The sequence below is a fragment of the Mirounga angustirostris genome, unplaced genomic scaffold (assembly GCF_029215605.1).
Source record: "Mirounga angustirostris isolate CCGP_5_RB_7025 unplaced genomic scaffold, mMirAng1.0.hap1 SCAF_1, whole genome shotgun sequence".
Lineage (NCBI taxonomy): Eukaryota > Metazoa > Chordata > Mammalia > Carnivora > Phocidae > Mirounga > Mirounga angustirostris.
The window spans coordinates 137,508,010-137,531,354 of NW_026991709.1; the positions used below are offsets into that span (position 1 = coordinate 137,508,010).

Below are 23,345 nucleotides of genomic sequence, written 5' to 3' on the forward strand. Positions count from 1 at the left end.
TGGTACCAATTACCCTGGTCCGTAACACATATTTGGTATTTGGGTACTTCTGCATTCATTCATTCTTCATTCATTAATTCATTCATTCACAACTACTTCCCAAGTGTCTACCAAGGCAGGGCAGAACACTGTGCTAGTTGCTGGATACATGGATATGACAAAGTTGCTGTCCTTTCTCACAAAATTTATAGCAATAAGAATCAAACTCCAGAAAGAAGTGATTAGAGGACCAAGCACGTAGCCTCATGTCACTTTTCTTGACTAATAAAGCATCTTATTATTACACCCATTTGTCCTTGGCTCATTCACAGGTACACCTGTCACCAACCCCTTGGACTCTTGAAAAGTCTTTGGTTTTGAGATTTGTTTCAATAAATTGGCGGGTAGTATTAACCACCTGTTGGTCCAAAGTTTCAGTCTCCATCTGCCTTAAAATTATTTATCTGGTAGAAAATATAACCATCATGAATCTTTAGGCTTCAAGTAACATAGCATTGAAATATATGAAGTTAAAAACTGCAGAAAGTTCCGGGCAAAATAAATGGAAACAGAACAGTAGTTGAAGACTTTAACATACCTTGCATTCTTTGAAAGATTAAGTATAAAACAAGAAAGAATATCAGAATATTATTAATAATGTTAATCTAGCATTATTATGAAATTTTATACCTGAAAAACCTAATAATTACAGAATAATAGAAAGAAACCCAAATAATTATAAAATGTGACCAGTATGTGATAATCTTGCCCAAAGTTGAAATATTTGAGGCAAAATAATGTTTCCACAACATAATCAACTTAGAAGTTTTAAAAAAATAAAAGAAAAGCAGACACATACAAAATGTAAAACTGCAAATGCTTGAAAACCAAGAAAGTCCTCCCCTAAAAAACTCAACTCATCAAGAGGATATAACAACTACAAATATATATGCACCCAACATTGGAACACCTAAATATATAAAGTAAATTGAACAGAATTGAAGAAAGAAAGAAATGAACAGAACAATAGGGGACTTTAATCTCCATTTTCATCAATGGATAGATCACCCAGACAAGAAATCATGGGAGAAAATTTCTCAACAATGTGGAAATTAAACAATATGCTCCTGAACAACCAATTAATCAAAGAAGAAATCAAAAGGGAAATAAAAAAGTACCTTGAGATAAGCAAAAATGGAAATACAACATATCAAAAACTTATGGGCTGTAGCAAAAGCAGTTCTAAGAGAGAAGTTTAGAGTGATAGCTCCATTAAGAAAAAAGAAAAATCTCAAAGAAACAACCTAACTTTATACCTTTTGCTATAAACTTTTGGTTAATCTACTTATAGTTCTGACAATTTTATCTTTCAAAAAATCAACTCTTGGTTTTGATGATATTTCTATTGTCTTTTTAAAAAGATTTTATTTATTTATTTTAGAGAGAGAGAGAGAGAGAGAGCACACAAGCAGTGGGAGGGGCAGAGGGACAGGGACAAACAGACTGTGCACTGAGCACAGAGCCTGATGCAGGGCTTGATCCCCTGACCCTAAGATCATGACCTGAGCTGAAATCAAGAGTCGGGTGCCCAACCAACTGAGCCACCCAGGCACCCTACTATTGTCTTTTTAGTCTCTACTTCATTTATTTCTGCTCTTCTCTTTATCATTTCTTTCTTTCTGCTAACTTTGACCTTAGTTTATTCTTTTTCATTTTCCTTGAGGTATAAGCATGGTGATTATAGTTAATAATACTGTATTGTACACTTGAAGTTTGCTAAGAGAGTAGATCATAAGTGTTCTCGCCATAAATACACACACACACACACACGATAACCATATGAGGTGATAGATATGTTAATTAACTTGATTGTGGTAATAATTCCATAGCATATACATCTATTAAGTCATAACATTGCACACCTTAAAATCATTTACAACCCACATATATATAATTCTTATTTATAAATCATACCTCAATAAAGTTGGAAGAAAACCCCCAAACACATCATGTATTTAACACTAAGTATGTTAGAAAAAGAACTCAGAGTAAAGAAAAGCTGAAAGAAGTCAGAAAGCTTATTGAGTTAGAAAATACAGTAACATGACTATGAAGAAAGATATCCAAAAGTTAACTCTTAGGAAAAAACAAAGACAAAACAATAAATAGGTGAAGTATCAATGGACCTAATTAAAAAGAGAAATAGTAATTCACAAAATTAGGAATAGAAAAAGGAATTAGTTACAGATCTGAGAATTAGAACAATTATAATAGATGACTTTGAATAACTTTGTGCAAATAAGTTGAAAACCTTGATTAATTCATTTTCTTAAAAAATATAAAGTAACAAAATAAAAGACAAGTCCATAGAGACTAGTAATCACAGAAAAAATTAAACACTGTCAAAGAATTACCCTACCCTTCCCTGAAAGTACCAAATCCAGATGATTTCATGTACGGATTATTTCATAGAAAAAAAAAAAAAGCTATGTAAACTTTCTGAAAGCACAAAGAAAAAAAAACATTCCCAATGATTTTTGTGAAACCAGTATGATATGATACCAAAAATATAAAAAAGACAGCATAAAAAAAGATATCTGCCCCGATGACTTATTTATATTGATGGAAAAATCAGTAAATAACTCTTGGAAATTAATCAAAAGAACAACAGATCAGATTAAATGGAGTATTTCCAGGAAAACAAGGATGGCTTAGTATGAGGAGCACTAAAATTGCTAATCATAGTAATAAGTTCACTGAGTAAAAAAGTATTTGATCTTGAAGGATACCAAAATGGAATGTGATGATATTCATTGCTTGTTCCTGACAAATTAAAAACCCACAGAGAAGCAAGACTATATGAATATTATCTTGACATAATATTAGATATGTGCAAAATTTGGGAAAGAAAAATGAGGGGGAATTAGCCCTATCACATATTAAAACATACTATCATGCCTTCATGATTAAAACAATGCAATATTACTACATGAATAGATAACAGATCAATGGAACAGAAGTTCAGAAAATAAAGAAAATAAAGTTTAGAAATCTCACTATATAGAAACTGAGAATATGATAAAAGCTGACTTATTCAAGTCATGGAGTTGGGGCAACCAATAAACCACCTAGGACCAAAAGTCAATGTTGAATCTGTAACTCATACCTTATACTTTATAACTTGGTTAAATGCCAAGTATAGGAAAGATTTAAATATAACAAATGAGAGTCATAGAAAAAAACCATGTGAGGATTCTTTCATAGCTTTAAAATGGGAAGACTTTCTAACTATGGTGCAAAATATAGAAACTACCACAATCTAACTTTTTAAACACCTGTAACACCCATATCTTGAACACCTATAAAAGGAGGTATGTAAAAACATCAATATCCATCAATAGGGACCAGGTAAGTAAAGGATCTGATGGTCACCCAATAGAATGCTATATGAGTGTAAAAAAAGAATGATGGAACTCCTTATGAGTTGATACTGAATAAACTTTAAGAAGTACTGTTAGGGACGCCTTGGTGGCTCAGTTGGTTAACTGGCTGACTCTTGATTTCTGCTCAGGTTATGACCTCAGGGTTGTGGGATCAAGCCCTACATCGGGCTCCTTGCTTAGCAGGGTGTCTGCTTGGGATTTTCTGTCTCCCTCTCCCTTTGCCCGTTCCCCCACTTGCACGCTCACATGCTCTCTTTCAAATAAATATATAAAATCTTAAAAAAAAAGAAATATTGTTAAATGAGAAAAGCAAAGTGCATAATGGTGTATATGGTATGAGACGTCTATGAACACAAAGAGAAAGAATATATAGGTGTGTATACAAAGGATATCTATGCATGGACAGGACACCCAAGAAATAAGCATCATTGCTGGCCTTGATGATTAAGGGATGGGGGTTGGAGGGAGACTTCACTGCAGTCTTGTTATTACCCTTTAGATTCTGAACTATGTACAGAATTTAGTATCTGTTCAAAAGAATGAGATGATACAATACAATGAAATGAATACTGTAGAAAGATAGAAAAACTTGCGGGAAAATTCAGAGGTAATGCATACTTTACAAAATTGTTGTGAAGACTAAATGCAACAACATGACAGAAATAAAGTGTTCTTGATTTTATATCTAAAATCTTCTTGTTTATTAAGTGTGACTTTAAAGGAGGAGTTATAAATGCAAGTGCCCACTGGGGCTAGACATTCATTCATTCAGCGGATACGTATCAGTGTGAGCTCTGGGATATGGCAGTGAACAAACACAGGGAAAAAAATCCCCTCCTTCATCAGCTTTCAGTCTAGAGAGAGATGGCACAGGCAATTAAACAAGCAAATGTCCTATCGAACATTAAACCGTGAAGCGGGCGTGCAGCCATCATTAGTGAGGTCAGGTCAGATGATAATGGGAGTGAGGGATGCAGGCCTGGCTGTTTTCTTTACAAAGGAAGCAGCAGGAATTCTCATCCAGGAGCAGACTGTCCTGTAGTGTTGTGGGAACAATTTTGCCAGAACTTCAGATTTTCTGGAGGACATCAGAAATCCAAATTTGTACTTGAAATCTCTTGATTTTTAAATCTCGACTCAATTTTTAAAGAAAACCATCGCATTGTCCAAATAAAACACATGTAGCTGGCCAAGGCTGGCCTGGGGGATGGCCAGTTCAAATCTCTAAAGAAATGAGATTGAGTTTTAAAACAAACACATCAGAACTTGTAAGCCCTGTCATCTGATGAAGATATGCATGTTTTCCATTTCTGCAAACATTTCTGGAACTCCTCATTGAGAACCAGTGGGCTCTTTAGATCCATTTTTTAAAAATTTTTTTTGGTTCCTCATATAAGAAAATCTGTATCATTTTGGATTTAAATCTTACTTGGACCAAATGCTATTACTCAGCTTGATTCCTAACTTTATTCACCAGACTTGATTCTTTATAACACTGGATTTTTCTAAAAATCAAATTTACTCTCAAAAGACTGAGGCTGCATTTAATAATATACTCTTGCCTTTGAAGGCAGTCCCAAAGAGGAGTTGTAAATCATTTAGAGTAAGGGCAGTGTCACTAAAATAAATATGTTCCCTTCTAAGGTCACTATTGAAGAGGATGGCACTTAAGTGTGTAGGAGTCAACACAAGGGTTCCAGTTTCACAGGCATTTAGGAAAATGCTCAATAATTTGGATTCAGTTGATTGTTATAGGGCGTTGTTTTGTTTCAATAAGAGCTCAGTTCTTTGGACCCGACTGCATGCTATGAGGCCGTTCATTCTAGGGATCCTTGGCATCCATATCCGCCCAAACAAAGGCTCTGTGCCAAACACAACCAGCACATACACCATTTTTATTTTCCTATGACCAATGGCTTAGTTTCTGTGGTTGGCTAATGACATTAGTCATGTAGAATCACAGTGAAGAAGAATACAGAGTTTTTATGAGCCTGTGACAGCTTGGATTTTCCTCCCTAACAACATGTATGAATCAGAAGCCACAAGTTTGCATTTTAGAAATATCTGCGGTAGTTAAGAAACACACACTGCACTTGTTATTATTATTATATTCCCCTAGAAATCGAGTGTCCCTGGGAAGAGTGTGAAAGTGGTATGGAGGTGTCGGCCAAGATACTGACTGCAGCGATCCCGTTGTTGTCAAGTGCTTATGCTTCCTTTGCTCTTAGTTAATGGAAAATCTGCACAATCTTCATCCTGTAGGCCTAGAACCTATGCTAAAGCAGAATATCTAAGATCAAAGATGTCATAACTGTCTGTCCATCTATCTATTCACCCACTCTCTCTCCCCTCTCCTTCCCCACTATATTCTCTCATGAAATATTTGAGTACCTACACTGATTACCCACTTCTAGGCACACGGTATGAAACAGAAATAATACATGGTATCTGTCCTTATGGAGCTTACTGCCTTTGGGGTTAGAACAGACACTAATCAAGTTAATTATGCAATTCAAGGTAGAATATAGCTCTGTTAAGTGTTATAAGGGACAGACTAAAATGCAGGCTTTGACTTAGTCAAGGAAGTCTTAGAAGAAATGATGAGCTGGATGAGATTCCTGGAAGTGCCCCCAGGGATGAGATCAAAGTGTGAGTAGGGGTTGCCCTGGTGAAGGGGGACAGAACGGCAATTCCAAGCGTAGGGGTAGAGTATGCATAGCCTCATTCTCTGAGCGGGGAGAGAGCCTGGCCCAGGTAAGGGGTGACAGAAGGCCCTTGCAGGCTGAGGAGTGAGGGAAGGGAGCATGGGATGAGATGGGGCTGGCGAGGCAGACAGGAGGCTAACCAGGCAGAGCCTTTAGGTCATGGACATAATTTTATATTTATCCTAAATTAGTATAGTCTGAAGGCTCTTAAGTAGAGGAAGTGGAAATGATTAGAGTTGCCTTTCAAAAATTGCTGTGACCATTTGTGTTGTAAGAGTCAGAAGAGGCCTACATTTGCGTATGAATAAATGGTCACGGAAGGCATTGACATGGCATTCTCCTGTGGGAATCTGAGCAGCTAGTGAGCTAGTGGAGAGGGTCTGTGGGATACAAAGAAATCCTGGAGAGTTTTGTGTCGTGGAATCTAAGGGAAGAGCATCATGTCAGGAAGGAGAGAGTGATCAGTGGTGTTGAATGCTGCCGAGAGGTCAAGTAAGATGAGGTCTGGAAAACGTTCACTGGATTTAATGACATGAAGGTCATCAATGAACTTAATGAGTGTTATTTGCTTGGTAAGAGGGGACCCGAAACCAGACAGATCAGGTTGAAGAAAGTGGGAGATGAGGACCCAGAGTGCACATTGCTGACACTTTTGAGAAGTTTGGCTGCAGATGAGAGAAGAAATCATTGGGAGTTAGCCGCAGGGGATATGTGGACGATAGGCATTTTTTTTTTTTTTTTTTACTTTTTAAAAAAGTATTTTATTCATTTATTTGTCAGATAGAGAGAGAAACAGAGAGCACAAGCAGGGGGAGTGGCAGGCAGAGGGAGAAGCAGGCTTCCCCTGAGCAGGGAGCCTGATGCAAGACTCGATCCCAGGCCCCTGAGATCATGACCTGAGCTGAAGGCAGACGCTTAACCGACTGAGCCACCCAGGAATCCCAGGCATTTTTTTTTTTTAATAAGAGATGTGAACATGTTTAAAAACTGTTAAGATGGATGCAATATATGAGCGAGGGAGGGAGGGGGGGGAGAGAGAGAGAGAGGAGAGAAGGGGAGAGATGGAGAAAGAAGAGTTAACTGATCCTGAAAAATTCTTGGGCAGGGATCCCATCCAGAGAAGGGACAAGTCTCCTACTACAAGGGAGGAAGGGAGGACGGGCGCAGACACAGGTGGCTTCTTCATGTGTTTGGTGTCAGGATAATTCAAGTTTGTGTGTCTTATTTTCTCTAGAGCAGGAAGTGAAGTTTTCAGATGAGAACAAAGGAAGATGGGGATGGTAGAGGTTTCTGGAAAATGAAGTCTGAAACAGTCATTACAGAAAGTGGAAGAGTATGTTGAACAGAGACACTTAGTAGGACTTCAGGGCAATGTTGAAGGCCCATCTGAGGTTGGTTATCTGAATTCACAGAAGCAACCATCAGCTCAGTTCAGTGACCTGTTTTTTTTTTTTTTGGTCTAACTTGGGCTGGAAAAAGCCCTGGGCATGAAGTTAGAAGCCCCAGGTTATGGGTTGTGAGAGCCATAGCCTGTCATGTGACTTCAGGCACAGCCATCTTTAAGTTCCTAGTTTCTTCAGCTTATCAAATTGATGAGGAGAACAAAGGCATAAGAAATATAGATAAAATTAAATTTCCTTACAACTTGCCAAGTCCTTGAGATGCACACAGTATGACATTCCTCAAAGAACCCACAACTGTCTTAATGTTACTGCTTTGCCAGAGAAATATAGCAACCTTAGCTTGACCCCAGCCAGACGGCTAGGATGCTGTAAGTCTTCTTTAACATATGAAAATCCTTTTGGCAACTTTTGTCTCTACCCCTCCCAGCTTAAAATTATATAATCCACAGCTCCTCACAATCCCAGTGCAGCTCTTTCTGCCCATGGGTAGTGCCCCCATGCTTTAACAAAAACACCTTTTTGCACCCAAAACATCTCAAGAATTCTTTCTTGACCATTCATGCCTGGCCCACATCACATCAAAACGACGAGATCAGATTAGATGCGACCTAAGGTCTCTTTCTAGTCCTAAACTACCATGAGTAGCCTCGACATTCATAGAGAGACCTTCATAGCTTATCAAGATTTTTCTATTGTTACCTTTGGTTTTAATTTAAAAATGAAATAGATCTTTATAAAATCTATAGAAAAATACATGCTTCACAGGAAACAAGAAATCTAGATAATTTATTCAGCTATATTCAATGGATCTATCATGTCTTGTGTCTCTACATCTGAATCAGGGGTTGGCACCCTTTATCTGAGTGGGGCCAGATAGTAAATATTTCCGGCTGTTGGGGCCAGTCAGTCTCTTCTGCAACTACTCCAGCACACCACGTGGTGTGAAAACAGCCACAGAAAATGCATAAGTGAATGAACATCGTCCAATAAAACTTTATTTATGAAGACAGGCAGTGGGCTGGATTCAGCCCTCCGTTATGGTTTGCTGACCCCTGATCTAAACAGTAGGATACTCCTGTTTCTTTTATTGGGAAATGTTCATTCTTAATTTGGCCCAAGAACAAAGCACTTTGTGCAACTGACATGCAGTGAGTTCTGTAATGCACTGAGCGCAGAGGCAAAGCAAGAGAAGGTACGTGGTTGGGCACACATGGGGCAGTCTCCCAGCTGGGATCGAGCCTGGGGAGTTCGAGCTGAGCCCGACATTCAGCAGCTGTTGCTGCAGCTTCAGCTCGGACAACTCGGCAGTAATGTGGTTTGGCACCTCCAACCCAGAGCAACACTTCCCAACCAGCCAGGGCGCCAACAAGGAACTGACTGCGTGAAGAACCACGTCGGTAGCTTTCTGAGATCAAATACACACAACCCTCTCTTTGTAATAAATTATTTACCACAGGCTTGGAGAAGTGTTTTTTTGAACAGAACAGAAAGGAAGGAAGAGAAGGTGAAAGGCAGGATTCTAGGAGCAGGCTTAGGCACCAAGACCGGGGCCTAGAAATCATTTGGGGGAAGCTGAAAAACTCAAGCAGGGCACCCAGCAATGCAAGTGACGCCTGAGGGCCAACGGGGCGGGAGGGTCCTGCCAGTCTGAGGCTCGGAGACAGGAAAAGCCTGAAGGATCAGCTGCTCGGTTAGCTCCCCTGGGTGGGCCTGGTTTCAAACCAAAATAAGCTCGGGAGAGCCAGAGGGGAAGAAGGAAAGAAACAAACAAGTATAGCTTCAGCTTACATTTTCTCCCAACCAACAGTCCAGGCCCTGAACTCAGCCGCCTGAAACTCACGTGCTCCTGTGTGTTGTCCAAGCCTTTTCTGGACTGTTGCTTTGTACTCTCTGGCTATCAATCTCACATATGTTAGACTAAAAATGTGTTCGGCGCCATCTCTTTTGCTTTTGTGTCGAGTTGCATACAGACACACTCTTAGCCTCCACGTGATGGCCGGCCCCGTGATCAGTAACTTAGAGGCTGGACCTGAGCAGCAGGTCTGACTCTCTTCTCTTGTTTGACAGTAGGTAACTGGCCGATAGAGACGCTAAAGAATTAGAACCAGGTTACTAGTAAGTAGCAAACCCAGAATTCCAACCAGGTCATTCTGACTCGGGGGCCCCAGCTTTTCACCTCTCTGTTCACTGCCTTTTCTAGAGGTTAGCATTAGAAAGAACTCCAGAGATGCTGGATCCAGCTCCTTATTTTTAGATGTGGATATGGAAAATTAAGTGGCTTGCCCAAGGTCACAGAGCCACTGGCAGAAAAGCTAACTTGGCCTCCAGACGTTTCCTTGGTGCTCTGCCTGCAGAGTCCTAGGCTGCTCAATGAGTATCCAATAACTTCCATATATATCTATCAAAAAATTGAGGGTGAATGATCAGATGCCCTCTGAATTTATTTTCGGATACTGGAAGACAGGACTATGTGGTGTTAGGACTCTTCCTATACAAAGACAAATTGGCCAAGGTGAATGGTTAAGGAGTCACTTTATTTATTTATTTTTTTAAAGATTTAAAACATTTATTTAGAGAGAGCGTGTGCACGAGAGCAGGAGGAAAGGTGGAGGGAGAGGGATGGAGAGAATCTCAAGCAGACTCCCCACTGAGTGCGGAGCCCAGGCTCAATCTCACTGTCCTGAGATCATGACCTGAGCTGAAATCAAGAGTCAGATTGGCCAACTGACTGAGCCACCCAGGCGCCCCATGGAGTCACTTTAAATCACCAGGAACATGAGGTAAATAAGTGCCAGCATGCTTTAAAACAGGAGCAAGTTGCTCATTTCAATGATGGTATAAAAAGGATTGGGCTTCCCTAAGCTTAGAGCAAAAGAGATAATGCAAGACAAAGAACACTGTTAAATGAAGCTGATGGAAGGCAGAAATGAACTTTTTTCTTAACGGCATATACCATTTAGGAACGAAAGAGATCTGTATCACCTTAAGACTCCCAGAGCATTTGTTTTGATCGTTCAGAGAGGACCTAGCCTTGAAAAGTAGAATCAATAGCAGCTTGAGTCTAAGTTTTTTACAACAGTGCACTACAGAGCGGGAATTGTTCCTTCTTACTTTTCTCTCTCTCTTTTTTTTTTTTGGAAGGAAAAATAGCTTAACTCCTGGAAGTTACTTTCCATATCAGAGACTAGAAGGCTTTTTTTTTTTTTTTTTTAACATATCAGAAAGTTCTCAGCATTTGAAGGAAGCTCTTCTATTTGTTTTAAAACAGGTGCAAAAGAATTCAGTTACAGGTTTAAATGATTTAGTTAATTTTCATTAACAAGTCCTTGATATTCATCCATAAAAATAAGTAATAAAATGTGTAGGTGTGCAAGTTTTTTTAAAATGCTTTCCTGAGATGTAACTCCTAAACATACAATTTACCCATATAAAGTGTACACTTTGATAGATTATAGGATATTCACAGATACATGCAATTATCATCACAGTCAATTCCAGAACATTTTCATCACCTCAAAAAGAAACATCTTACCCTTTCTCTGTCACTTCTCTGTCTCCCCATTTCTCCCTGCTCCAATCAACCACTGTCAGATCTACCGTCTGTCTCTATGGATTTGCCCATTCTGGACATTTCACATCAACAGAATCATACAAAATGTGGTCTTTCTCGAGATTGGCAAGTTTTTGTTTAAATAATAATTTTGTTCAAAAAAGGAAAATATGGTGCCCAGGGGAGAAAATGAAGAAGCAGTTTTTCTGGACACTCTGTGGGTGCACACACTAGTCAGGCAGGCCTTGCCAGACGTAGCACCTGAGACTCATCAGCTGTGAGGTGATGGCAAGATTGCAGACATGACTCTTTCACCGGTTTGCTCATAGGTCAGGCCTCCAGGCTGGACTTTGGATGTCAAGAATAACACGTAAGTTGGTCTTTAGGAAATAGTGCAGTTTCTATGCTGGGAAGCAATATTTACCTATAAAGCTTCTACGTATATCTATTCATTTATTCCTCTTGTAGATTTCTCTTATATCTTTATCAACTCCAGGTAGACATGGCTGGAGAAAAGACACAATCAGATTGACTGTCTCAGCATAGACACGTGACCATGAGCCTCACGTGAGCACTTAATGTTCTCCGACACACACTCCATTCCCTGGATCGTTCACTCTCCCACTCTCCTAGACAACTATTTCAAACCTTTACTATTCCATCAAATCTCCAACAACTTCTCCCTAATCCTCCCTCTTAGCTAATGTCCTTTCTTCCTATGTCCCTGAGAAACTAGAAGCAACCAGAGAGAATTTCCCATGCTCTCAGGGCCAAATCTACTTCCTGACCATCATCTGTACCTATATAGTCCACTATAGACTAGTGGTTCTCAGACTTCACTGTGCATCAGAATCACAAGGAGAGCTTGTTAAAAAAGATTAGTTGGCCTCAACCCCAAAGTTTCTGAATCAGGATGTTTGGGGAAAGGCCCAAGGATTTGCATTTCTAGTAATTCTTAAGTGATGCTGATGCTATGGGCCTGGGACCACATTTTGGGGACCATGGCAGTAGATTCTGTGCTATCATCCTAACTAGGGTCAACCTTCCTGCCCGTGCATTCCATCTCTAGCCCTTCTGCTCAGGAACATTGCTCCATCAATCCTCCCTTTTCCTTCCTGCCTCATCACTTGTCCCTTCTTTTTTGGGTCAACCCATTGACTAATAAACTTGTTATTTCTTGGATCTTAAAAAATATATCTCTCTGGACTCTGCTTTACTCTTCAACTTCCCCTCCATTTCTCTGCTCCTTTTTGCAACAAAGAGCTGTCCATACTCCCTGATTTCAATTCCTCTCTGCCATTTTCTCTAATCAGCCTTGGCCTCTATCAGTCCCACAAAATTGTCCTAGTCAATGTAACCCTTGATACCCCAAATCACTAAATCCTCTGGTCAATCTGAAGTCTCATTTTATTTGATCTATCAGCAGCATTTGACACAGCTGTTTACTACCTCCTCTTTGAAACACTTTCTTCTATGGCTTTCTGGCATAAGACACTTTCCTGATTTTTCCTTTCCCTCTTTCCCGGTACTTTTTCCTCTACCCATTGAGATGCTCCCAGAACTTACTCCTTGGACATCTTCTTTATTTGTACTCACTCCCTTGGTAATCTTGTTCTGTCTCTGGCTTTAAATACCATCCATATACTGATAGTCCTCAAATGTCTATTTGCAGCCCAGACCTCTCTTTGCATATCTATTGTGTACACTAATGGACATCTTAAACTTGACAGGTCTGAAACTAGATCATATACCTTTCCTATGCCCCCCCCCCCAAGTTACCTCAAACAAACTTGTTTGTTGCACGCTTTGTCTTTCTCATCACCATAAATGATGATTCTAAATGACTCAGAATCAAAATATTCTTCTCACCTCCATAGTTACTATCATCATCTCCACCTGGATCATTATAGTAGCCTGGTCTTCTTGCTTTTATTTATTCCTGTCCCCAACATTTAATTCTCAAAAAGCAGCCAGAGGTGATCTTTTTAAAACATAAATTATGTCACATGACTCCACTGGTTGAATTATATGTCAGTTCATTTTGCCCCTCTGCAGAAACCCTGCAATGGTCTACCACACTCTGGATAACCAAAGTCCCTCATGACCCCAATTTCATCAGCCGCTCTTCCTCACTTCCTCCACTCCAGGCTAACCAACTTCCTTGCTGTTTCCCAGAAGTACCAGCCTTGCTCCTCCCTCAGGGTCTTTGAACAAGCCCCTGCTGGAAAGTTGCTCCCCCAAATAGTATATTCTTAAAGATCTTACTCCCACTTTTTTCAAGTCTTTGCTCAAATGTTACCTTTTCAATATTTTACTTAACCATCTATTTGAAGTTATATCCCCCACTCCACTTTCCTTCTTTCTCTCCATAGAGAGCTTTTCACCTTTTTATATACTACCTGATTTACTTCTTTGTATCACTTATTACCTATTTCTCCCCCACTAGATTGTAAATTCCATGAGGATAGGATTTCCCCCCGATTTTGTTCATTCTTCTATCTCCGGTGCCTTCAACAGTGGTGGGCACATAGTGTTTTGGCATATTTATTTGTAGAATTTATTTTCTTGCAAATCTATTTTTAGCCAATTTAGATGGTGAGTTAAAACTGCACATGTTTTCTAGAGTGTCTGGGCCCAGACCTGAAAGGCAATGGTAATTAATTAGTATAATATAGAGGGGCAAAGCATTCCTTTTTTAGTTTCAGACATAATAGAAAATGATATTACTCTTCAGCTTTTTTATGACTTCCAGCCCTTTATATACAACAACATTAAGAAACTTTGCCATTTTTGGCTTTCTGCCAATCTCAACTTGGTTCCTGGACTGCTTCCAATTTTCCTTTCTCTCTTCCTGTTCTTTTTCACTCAGCAGCTGCCATATATTGAGCGCGTACGCCAGACCCTTTGTACACATTATCTTATTTAATCCTTACAAAACCCCTGCAAATTAGGGAGCATTATCTCTGTTTATCAAGTGAGGGGGCAGATGTGCAGAGAGGTAAGCTGGCTTCCTCAAGATCACACAGCTAATAAGAGGTTGAAAGGAAACTCGTCAGGCCCAAAATATATGCTTTACTACCTATATTATGATACCATCAATGTGCATAATGTAACAAATATACCCAATTTCCTAGCATTTAAATTTTGGCATCTTACTTCCCAGTGATTTTGGAAGATGACCCTGGGATAATTTCATGATACACTGGATAGTAGATTTCATGAGGATTGGGGTAACAGTTAGATCTTTTTGCTGGTATTTCCTCCATACAAGCACCAGGGCAGAGTGGCTACTCAATAAATATTTACAGAGTAATTTTCTGTTGAATTAGATGTAGATAATTACATTAATACATAGTTAATTACGTTTAGAACATAACTATTATTACTATTATTATTGATTACATTTAGAACATATCTATTATTCATAAGTTAAGGATTACCTCTAGAAGCTTTAAAGAAGTAACTCTGTTGTAAAATGATGTCTTAGTTCTTAGGGTTTGGGAGCCACCAGTCCCGGGAAGGAGGAAGAAATGATTTTTTTGTCTCACCTTGGCATTGGCCGAGCATAATTATTAGATTCCTGGGTCTTCCTAAAATCATTTCACACTTGGAAGGACTCTCAGCCTGAGGAAACTAAGGTCTAGAGAAGACAAATAAATCTCTAAATGACGCACAATAATTAGGGTCAGAGTTGAGTCAAGAATTCCGGCCATTTTGGTGCTTAAAAAAACCCCTATATTCCATCTTTTCATTTTTCTCCCCTGAAAAGTCACAGACAAACTTGGACGTAGAGAGAATCAGCTTTATTTAGAAGTTTAGGAAAGCTTTCTTTATATGTCTCAAATTACCACCTTGTTTTCTCAGTGGACAATGCTTAAGCTAAATGAGAAAATATATGAAAATCCCTTAGCACATTGGTTGGTATTGAGAAAACACTCATGAACTTAGAGACCACTATTATTACAAACAAGGTGACCTCACATTTTAGGTCATTCCTGTTTCAGGTAGATTAAACACTTAATCAGCTACCTGAAAATCAGTAAGTCTCAAATATTTGACAGTTGAAAAACCCCCCAAAACAATAAGTCCCGTGGTTACAAAAAGTGAAACTAGTCTTTGCGCTTCTAGTAGCACTATCCTAAAAGTCCACAAGAGGGCAGTCGCCCTCCCAGCAGAATGGCACCAGAGCTGTAGGTGGGAGGAAGGGAATTATGGGTGCTGAGGTAAGCTAATAATAACATTAATCAGAGTCATTATTTTATTATTATTATTACTTTTAGAGCCACTATTAAGATACTTTTAAGTAATGAGAAGTATGATGAAGAAAATAAAACAGAGTAATGGAACAGAGAATGACGTGAGGGGAAAGTTAATGAGAACATTAGCTGAGCAGAGAATGAACCCTTGAAGGAGAAAGGGTCAGCCATGAGTAGACTGGGCCAAGAGTGTTACATTTGAAGGAATAGCAAGAGCCCAGTTGGAAAAGATCTTGGCCTGCTTGAGAGACAGAAAGAAGGTCAGTGTCATTGGAACATAAAGAAGGAGACAAAGAGGGAGGAGTGGAGGGAGCATCAGATCATACAAGTCACACAATTGGAGTTAGATCCCAGGTCTTTTTGACCCCAGAGTTTGTGTGCTGAATCACTATGCTATTCTGAACTCTGTGGAAAAAGCCAGAGGGCATTGATCAAGGCAGTAAAGTGGTACTTTTTGAAAACAATGAAAAGAGTTTAGAAAATGCCTGAGTAGCTTTCATTAAATAATTCATCAGAATTCACATGATTTTAGACCTTGACTTTATGAGGAAAAAGCACTATGATACATCCAACTAAATTTATTTAAAATTTTATGTCCCAAGAGTTAATCCGGTACAGGATGTCTCTTTATCTCTCTATAGCACTGTATAATAATAACCAAGGTTTATAATGATTAGTACTACTCAGCTTTGTGCAGTGGCAGTACTGTAGCCAATGAGGTTTATCCGAGGCACGATTATTGCTAATTGAAAACTTTTCCCTATAATGATTAGTACTAACATGTTTTAAAGGAAATACATCCAAGGATTTCTGTAGAAAGGTGTTCCCCAGCATTAATGTTAACAAAAATTATAAATAACATAAATATGCAACAATAGGGGACTATTTGAATATATCAGCATGCCTCCATGCTTTTTTTCAAAGAATATTTAAGGCTATGTTAAGTGCTCATAGTGTACTGTTAGAAGCAAAACAAGCCACCAAATAAAAGCCATATATGAAGTATGAATCCAATTTTTAAAACTATACACAGATACATAAAATACTAAAAGAAAACACACCAAAATGATATGAGAATGATATGAGAATGTCTATGTATTTTTTATACTTTTCCATATTAATTTCTTAAAGAATGCATCCTTTTATAATCATAAAATCAATAATGAAATTAAATATTTGACATGGAAGTCTTAATCTTCATTTAAATTTTTCAAAATCTGTGTAGTACTATTTTTTTGTATAGACGCTGATGTGGTTTTTGAGATGACAGAGAGAAAATATCATTGTATAAAGTTGGATCATGGAGTCTCCCTCCTTAAATACTTACAAATGAACAAAATTATATATTAAAACAAACCCAAACAAAATATTGCCAGCAACCACAAAGCAAAGAAAGGTGTATAATTTCATATCCTCATCTTAAAAAGTATTGGTCACAGAATTAGAGGTAACTGGCCTGAAACACTGTAACTCTACTTCTCTCCTCTGTGACAGTACAGAGGAAGGAAGGTGAATGGACTGAATCCACAAAAACTCTAATGATATCTTTAGACTCAGAAAGTAGTGATCTGAGGGAGGTGAAGAGGTAGCCCTGGGAAAAGTCAAGAAAAACACCTTAGAAAATAGTAGCTCAGTGTATGGTCATGGGATGTTGGCAGAGGCAGGGCTCTGATCCAGATTGGAGAAAGAGCTGCAGTGCATGGAGTCCATTGCATTTGGTGGAGGAGACCCAGGTTTGGGACATCTAATGGGATTTAGAAGAGGGAGCTAAGCCCAGGTTCCAAGAAAAGGCAACCTGCTATGCTGGTGTTTCCTTATTTGAATTTTCTTGCTTCGAAAAAGAGGTTAGCGAAAAAGAGGGTGGAGGGGCACCTCCGTGGCTCAGTTGGTTAAGTGTCTGTCTTTGGCTCAGGTCACGATCTCAGGGTCCCAGGATTGAGTCCCGCATTGGGCTCCCTGCTCAGTGGGGATTCTGCTTCTCCCTCTCCCTCTACCCCTTCCCCTTGCTCATGCAACCTCTCTCTCTCAAATAAATAAATAAGTAAATAAACAAATAAAAAGAGGTTGGAATCCAACAGTCATCCCACAAACTGTACTCAGAAAAGAAGGCAAAGGATTTTGAGATGATATGGGGAAAATGTCGAGAAAAATTCACCTACACTCTACTAGAGTAAAAAAGAAAGTCTGGCACGAACAAGCATAAACAAGGATGTGCCCTCTTATAGAAGGATGGAGGGAGATAGAGAGATAGAGATAGAGAAAGGGAGAGAGAACAGTTTAGTCTATGAGGAAGCTATAGCCCATGAAAAATAAGAAAATTTTCTTTAAGTACTCAATTTATAAGAGATTAAACAAGATATTAAAACAAATTTATAAAAGACTAGAGTAATTAAAAGGGAGATGAATAGCTTAGAAAACAAACTGAGAACCAAAATGGCGCCATGATAGAAATAGAAATATTGAAACAAAAGGGTATAAAACTAAAATAATGACAAGTAGAAAGACCTCATAAAATAGTCAGTGGAGAGGGAAGAGACAGTTTATAGCAGTTGGATAAGTGGATAGAGGCAGAGAACAAAGACAATAGAACATAGGGCTAATTGGTGCTTCCAGAGATGAGAAATGTAACAGAAAAGGAGTGGAATATTGGAAACTTTTCCTGAAATGAAAGAAGACTTCAAACTGCAGATCAGAGGGACATGCAATGTTCCAGGAAAAAAAACTGATAAAGAATGTTGGACCACTAGCCATATCTTAGTTAAGTCATGAACTTGAAAGTTAAGAAAATAATTTTTCAGTCAACTAAGAAGAAAAAGAACGTTCCTAGAAAGGCAATAATTTTGGCTAGCTTAAGATTTCTCCACAATGATATTCAACCTTAGAGACAACGAGGCAGTTATTTACAAAGTACTGAGGAAGATTAGTGGACTCCACCAACATCAGTGAGATGCAAAGGACATGCATTCTGAAAGATGTGGGGGGACTCAGGAAATTAAAGCATCCCACAGTGATTCTAGAAAAACAAAACCCAAAATACACTTGATGATGTATGCAGCCAAGCATGAGAGTAGCATAGAGAAGCCCAGGAAAAAGGGCTGCGGGTGAGCACCCCACTTTACATGCAGAGTATGACTGGACAATTTGCAAAGGCAGATCTTTGCAAATTGTCCAGTCATACTTCCTTGTTTGTCTTTTTCTGAATTATCTTCTCCCCAAACAATTAATTTGTCTTTCTTTCTTGCAACATCAAACGTATTTGAGCATTGAAGAATTAAACAATGCTATTTAACTTCTTACAAATGGGTGGTATTTACTCGGATTGGGAAGTGGAAAAGAAACATTTAAAAAAATGTGATCATATCGATCAGCATTTTATATTTTGGAAACATAGAAGGTAACAGATGGTTCTGTTGAAAATGGGAAGAATTTTAAAACTGCAACTAAGGCTATCTTACGTCTTTGTTTTTAATAATTTCTCTTGCTTCACATCTCTGAAAAGCAAACAGGCCATTAAAAGCATGCATGACATGCCAGACACTTAACCAGGTTTATTACTGAATGGAGTAAAATTTTATTAAACTTTAAACACATTTTAATGAGCTACAGGCATAGTTTGCTCCGCAACACTACAATGAATTACTCACTGTCTGACTCACGTTAAAAATGAAATACAAGTGTCAGGTCAGAGAGGAAATCCCATCTAATTATCAAAATAAGAATGTAAAGGGATCCATGTTGCCATTTAATCAAGTGAATCTGCAGTCTTGGGTGCTAACATTATGAGCATCTATCTGTAATGCCATTACTTAAGCTGGCTAGAAATTAGATACTTCCCAGCCCTTCCAGCTGGGGCTTAATAGAAACATTGCTAGCATCCATGCAATTCTTGCAAGGGTCTGCAAAGGAACTGAAGTAGCAGCTAACGATGGGTCAATTACTCAGGACATGGAGACTTAAGTCAGATGGTGTTCTGAAAATTGCACTGGACTTGGAGTTGGCAGACTTGAATTCTAGCCTCTGCCTTTATCCCCAGTCAGTCAGGGGCTCTTTTTCCCTTTGGCCTTTTGATTCCCTTTGTAAAATGTAGAAGCTCGACTAGGTTATTTTTAAATTTCTTTCCTTCTTTAACATCCTTTGGTTCTTAAAAGCATGAGTTCATCTAATCTTGCACAAAAATGTTTAGAATAAAATATGGGGAGGAACATAGCCTGTAGCTGGTCCAGATGGAGGGGGTCCTTGGGAGAAGGAAGAGAATGCACAGTGAACTCCTTAGCTAGCAGACGTTTGTCCATACTCAACAGGGGAATACAGGTGTATGGAGCTGAAGCATTGCTTTTTATTTTCCTTCTCCACTGGGCACCAGTGTTCCAGCTCAACCAATGGTCATGCACCAGAACCTTCTGGAATCAATGTAAAGTACAAGACAGGCTATCTATATCGTTGTCATGCACAGTTAAAAGGCTGTAGAGTAGGTTCTTCAGCAAAATGGTGAAAGGCATAGATCGGAGCAAACTTCTTGCTGGGCTGTAATCTGCGTGTTAGAGTCCCCTCTTGCTGCCAGAATGAGAGTTCGCCTCTGAGAGATACCCAAGAAGATATGCTTCCACTAAGCCAATGCTCAAGTAGGCATGATTCTAGGGAGGCGCAGAATAGCAAGGTTGGAGATGTGCTCAGCAGGGACATAAAGGGTCCCCAGCAAAAGGAAAGGTGATCACAACAGATAAGTCTGAAGCACAAATACAATGCAAATGGTCAAGGAGCAGATACTAAAGAGGGTCTGTAGCACCCAGACTGAATCAGCAGGAGAGAAAAGGGTGGGGGGAGGGGGAAATGGAACCACAGGGGAGAAGGCACTATGATACTGTGCACTCCGGAAGTTCTGACCCTACACAACCCATATGAATTCTGAAGAAGCCATAGGATTCTGTTGGCTGACCCCCTAAGTCAAAAGAGAAAATGGGAGTCATTTTTAAGTGGGATGTGGCAGAGTTCGGGTTTAGAGGAAGGCATGACATAAAACCTGTTGGCTTTTTATGAGCTAAAGTGAGCCATGAGCAGATACTATTGTGAAAGCTACCTTTCAAAATGTTATGAAAAGAAATGGAGGAGTCCAAATACAGATGTAGCACAGGGCCCTGGGCACCTCTTATTCTCCAAGTAGTGGCACTGGAGAGAGCTGACCTGCACTTAAAATCTTCGTGGGTCCCAGCATCGCAGGCAGCACATCTCATGGTCCAGACTCCTGAGACAAATTTGTTAGTCATTTTTCTTCAAAAGTAATAGTGTTGTAAGGTGACAGATGGTAGCTACACTCCTGGTGAGCGTAGCATAGTACAGAGAAGTTAAATCACTATGTTGTACACTTGAAACTAAAGTAACATTGTATGTCAACTATATCAAATAAACACATTCAAATAAATAAGTGGTTTAAAGTTAAAGAAGAAGAAGAAGAAGTAGTCCAGGGGCGCCTGGGTGGCTCTGAATCCTGGTTTCGGCTCAGGTCCTGGTCTCGCAGACATGGGATCGAGCCCCGTGTTGGGCTCTGCATTCAATGTGGAGTCGGCTTCAGATTCTTTCTCCCTGTCCCTCCCCGCTTGTGCTCTCTCTCCAATAAATAAAATCTTAAAAAAAAGAAGTCTATTATTTTATTCTTTCTGGATTTGAGGCATTACACAGTTAGGAATCTAATAGGCTTAACTGTTGTTTTAAGCATACCCAAGGTCCTCCAATGAAACACAGTGTTATTGTGGGGGAATAAATGGCCAATCTGCTGGGAGGTGTGCTAAGTGGTTCTGGCTGACTGCCCGTCTTGGGTAATCTTCATGGTTGTTCACCCTCACAGAATTTTGGTACAGGGAATCTCTTAAAGTTTTCCCAGTTCAACCCTCATACCTTCTAACAAAGGAAACTGAGGGTGAACGCAATGGTCTAGTTTACATTGTTAGCTGGTAAAGGACAGGGGGCTAGAACACTGGTTTCTCAACTCCATTTTTTAAGAATGAGCATTGCCAAATGTTACTTACTCATGTATAACTTTCATAATTTTGGCCATATCTGAATAACAACTGTACTTGATACTTCCCTCCAGATCAACTCACACTTTTTAAAAACTTAAATTCGTTGAAAGAGATAACTATTTGTCACTATTCTAAATGAAAAACCTGTATGGGTTCTCAAACACGTAGAAAATGAGACCATACTAGGAACTGATAGCTAGATACAGGTGTTGGGGAACAAGCCAGTAGCCTGAGACCCAATGCTGTTGCAGGGATAGGTGGGAGTGGAGAGTGCGTAAGGGTGAGTAGCCCAGCGGCGGCTTTGGCCTGGGTCTAATCAATCTGGAAGTGAACTGAGAGGTGAGTTCATGTCAACACCTCCTCTTCTGCCTACAGTCATTCTGGGCCCAACTAAAATCATCTCCTACACCACGAGGAGTGCAGAGTCCCCATCTTGGGAACAACACAACACCATTGTAGATCACATATCTTTTGGACTAAAGGAACAATTCTTAGCCTTTTCTTTTTTTTTTTTTTTTAAATGGGGATTCTGAGTCTTACCTCTAGTTGCTTTCAAGATTTTATCACAGTGTTGGCTGTTCTTGACAATGTTTCTAGGCATGGATTTATTCTTATCTATCCTGCTTAGGACTTCATTATGCTTCTCAACTATTTAGGAAAATTAACTGTGATTATCACTTTGAAAATTGTCCCTTGCCCATTCTGTTTACCTTGCCTTGTACCTTCTGAAAATCCGGTTCTCTTTATCTTGGACCTTGTTATTCTACTAGCTATATCTCCCAATCTTTCATATTTTCTATCTCTTTATTATTATGTGATGGATTCCTGTGAATTTCCTGCTACTTCATTAGCTCAACTGTTTCTATTTAACCTGTTTATCCTATTAGGCTTTTAATTTAGAAGGTACTTTCCCCACAACTTCTGTTTAGTTCATTTTTAAATCTATCCATTTTTCTTCTTATCACAATGATAGCTTATTTCTTATGGCATTTATTCCTTATTCTGACTCTAATTATTTTACTCATTTCTACTTGTGGTCTTTCCAATTGTTTCCATCATATAAAGTTCTTGTGGTGGTAATACTTTTTTTTTATAGTATCTGATGACTCTCACTTGTGGTATTTGCTTTCCTTGTGATATTTCTGGAAACCCGTACTTTATCTTTTAGTGTCTTCTTTCATTTCTGGTACCTGCTATCTTCCAGTGGTGTCCTGGTATCTGCTGTACATTAACAACTTTTTGTTACAATTTACTTAGCTCATCTAGAGTTTTGTGATGTAAAAGTTTCCATGTTGGCTAACCCTACCAGGTTTCTAGGACCAGAACAGAAGCATTGCAGACACAGGGAAAGTGAAGGACTCCATAAAAACCTACTTTTTGCTCCTTTTCCTGCTTCTGTTCTTGCTAGGACCTGCATCCCACCCCACTTTACACATGCCTTGTAATCAAATAGCTTATGTCCGCCTCGGAAGGGACAAGGAGTTACTGATTTCTCTAGATTAGATCACATCTAAGGAAGGACCAGGTGAAAATGACCAGAGGAAGCTATCATATGCCTATTCCAGACCACCGGGCGCTACACATCTTGATGCCAAGGCCCCCTGGCTCCAAGGAATAACACCTGGGCCCTCATCTTTGTTCTAACCAGTTCCCAGGTGCCTGAGAGGACACATACGCTAAACCACCATCCTCAATAAGACTCCCCAGACCCTGAACAAAGACGAGACTCATACTCCTTTCCTTTCCGAGTCTCCAGACGCTCCATCTGTATCTGGTCTCTCTCTATCTCCAGTAAACTCTGCTCTCACTGTCTGCTGGCTCGTGTTTGATTTCTATCCTACGAGAAGCCAAGGACCCTCCTGGCTGGCCCTGTGGGACCCCCTCTGGGTTCCCAGAGCCGGCCTGCTGGCTTCAGTATTAAGTTCAGTATTAAGAAAACTTAAAAATGTTTGTATGTATTATAACTCTTGAATTGGCGAATTTTGCTGTGTT

The 23,345-nt window shown here is 39.4% G+C and overlaps 1 protein-coding gene and 1 non-coding gene across 27 annotated transcripts in view; one reads left to right on the forward strand and one right to left on the reverse strand.

The window, feature by feature from the left end:
- THRB (thyroid hormone receptor beta) overlaps positions 1 to 23,345 on the reverse strand; it is a 404,443-nt gene that overhangs the window by 125,439 nt on the left and 255,659 nt on the right. Inside the window, exon 1 of one of the 26 annotated variants that reach the window (XM_054504458.2) lies at positions 9,319 to 9,337. The exons of the other annotated variants lie outside the window; for them this stretch is intronic. The gene's annotated coding sequence lies outside the window, so the exon portion shown is untranslated. Of the gene's footprint in view, positions 1 to 9,318; positions 9,338 to 23,345 lie in introns of those variants that run through there. 26 annotated transcript variants of the gene reach the window in all.
- LOC123834917 (U4 spliceosomal RNA) lies at positions 16,022 to 16,163 on the forward strand. The gene has a single exon (XR_006788510.2). It is a non-coding gene; the product is annotated as a U4 spliceosomal RNA (small nuclear RNA).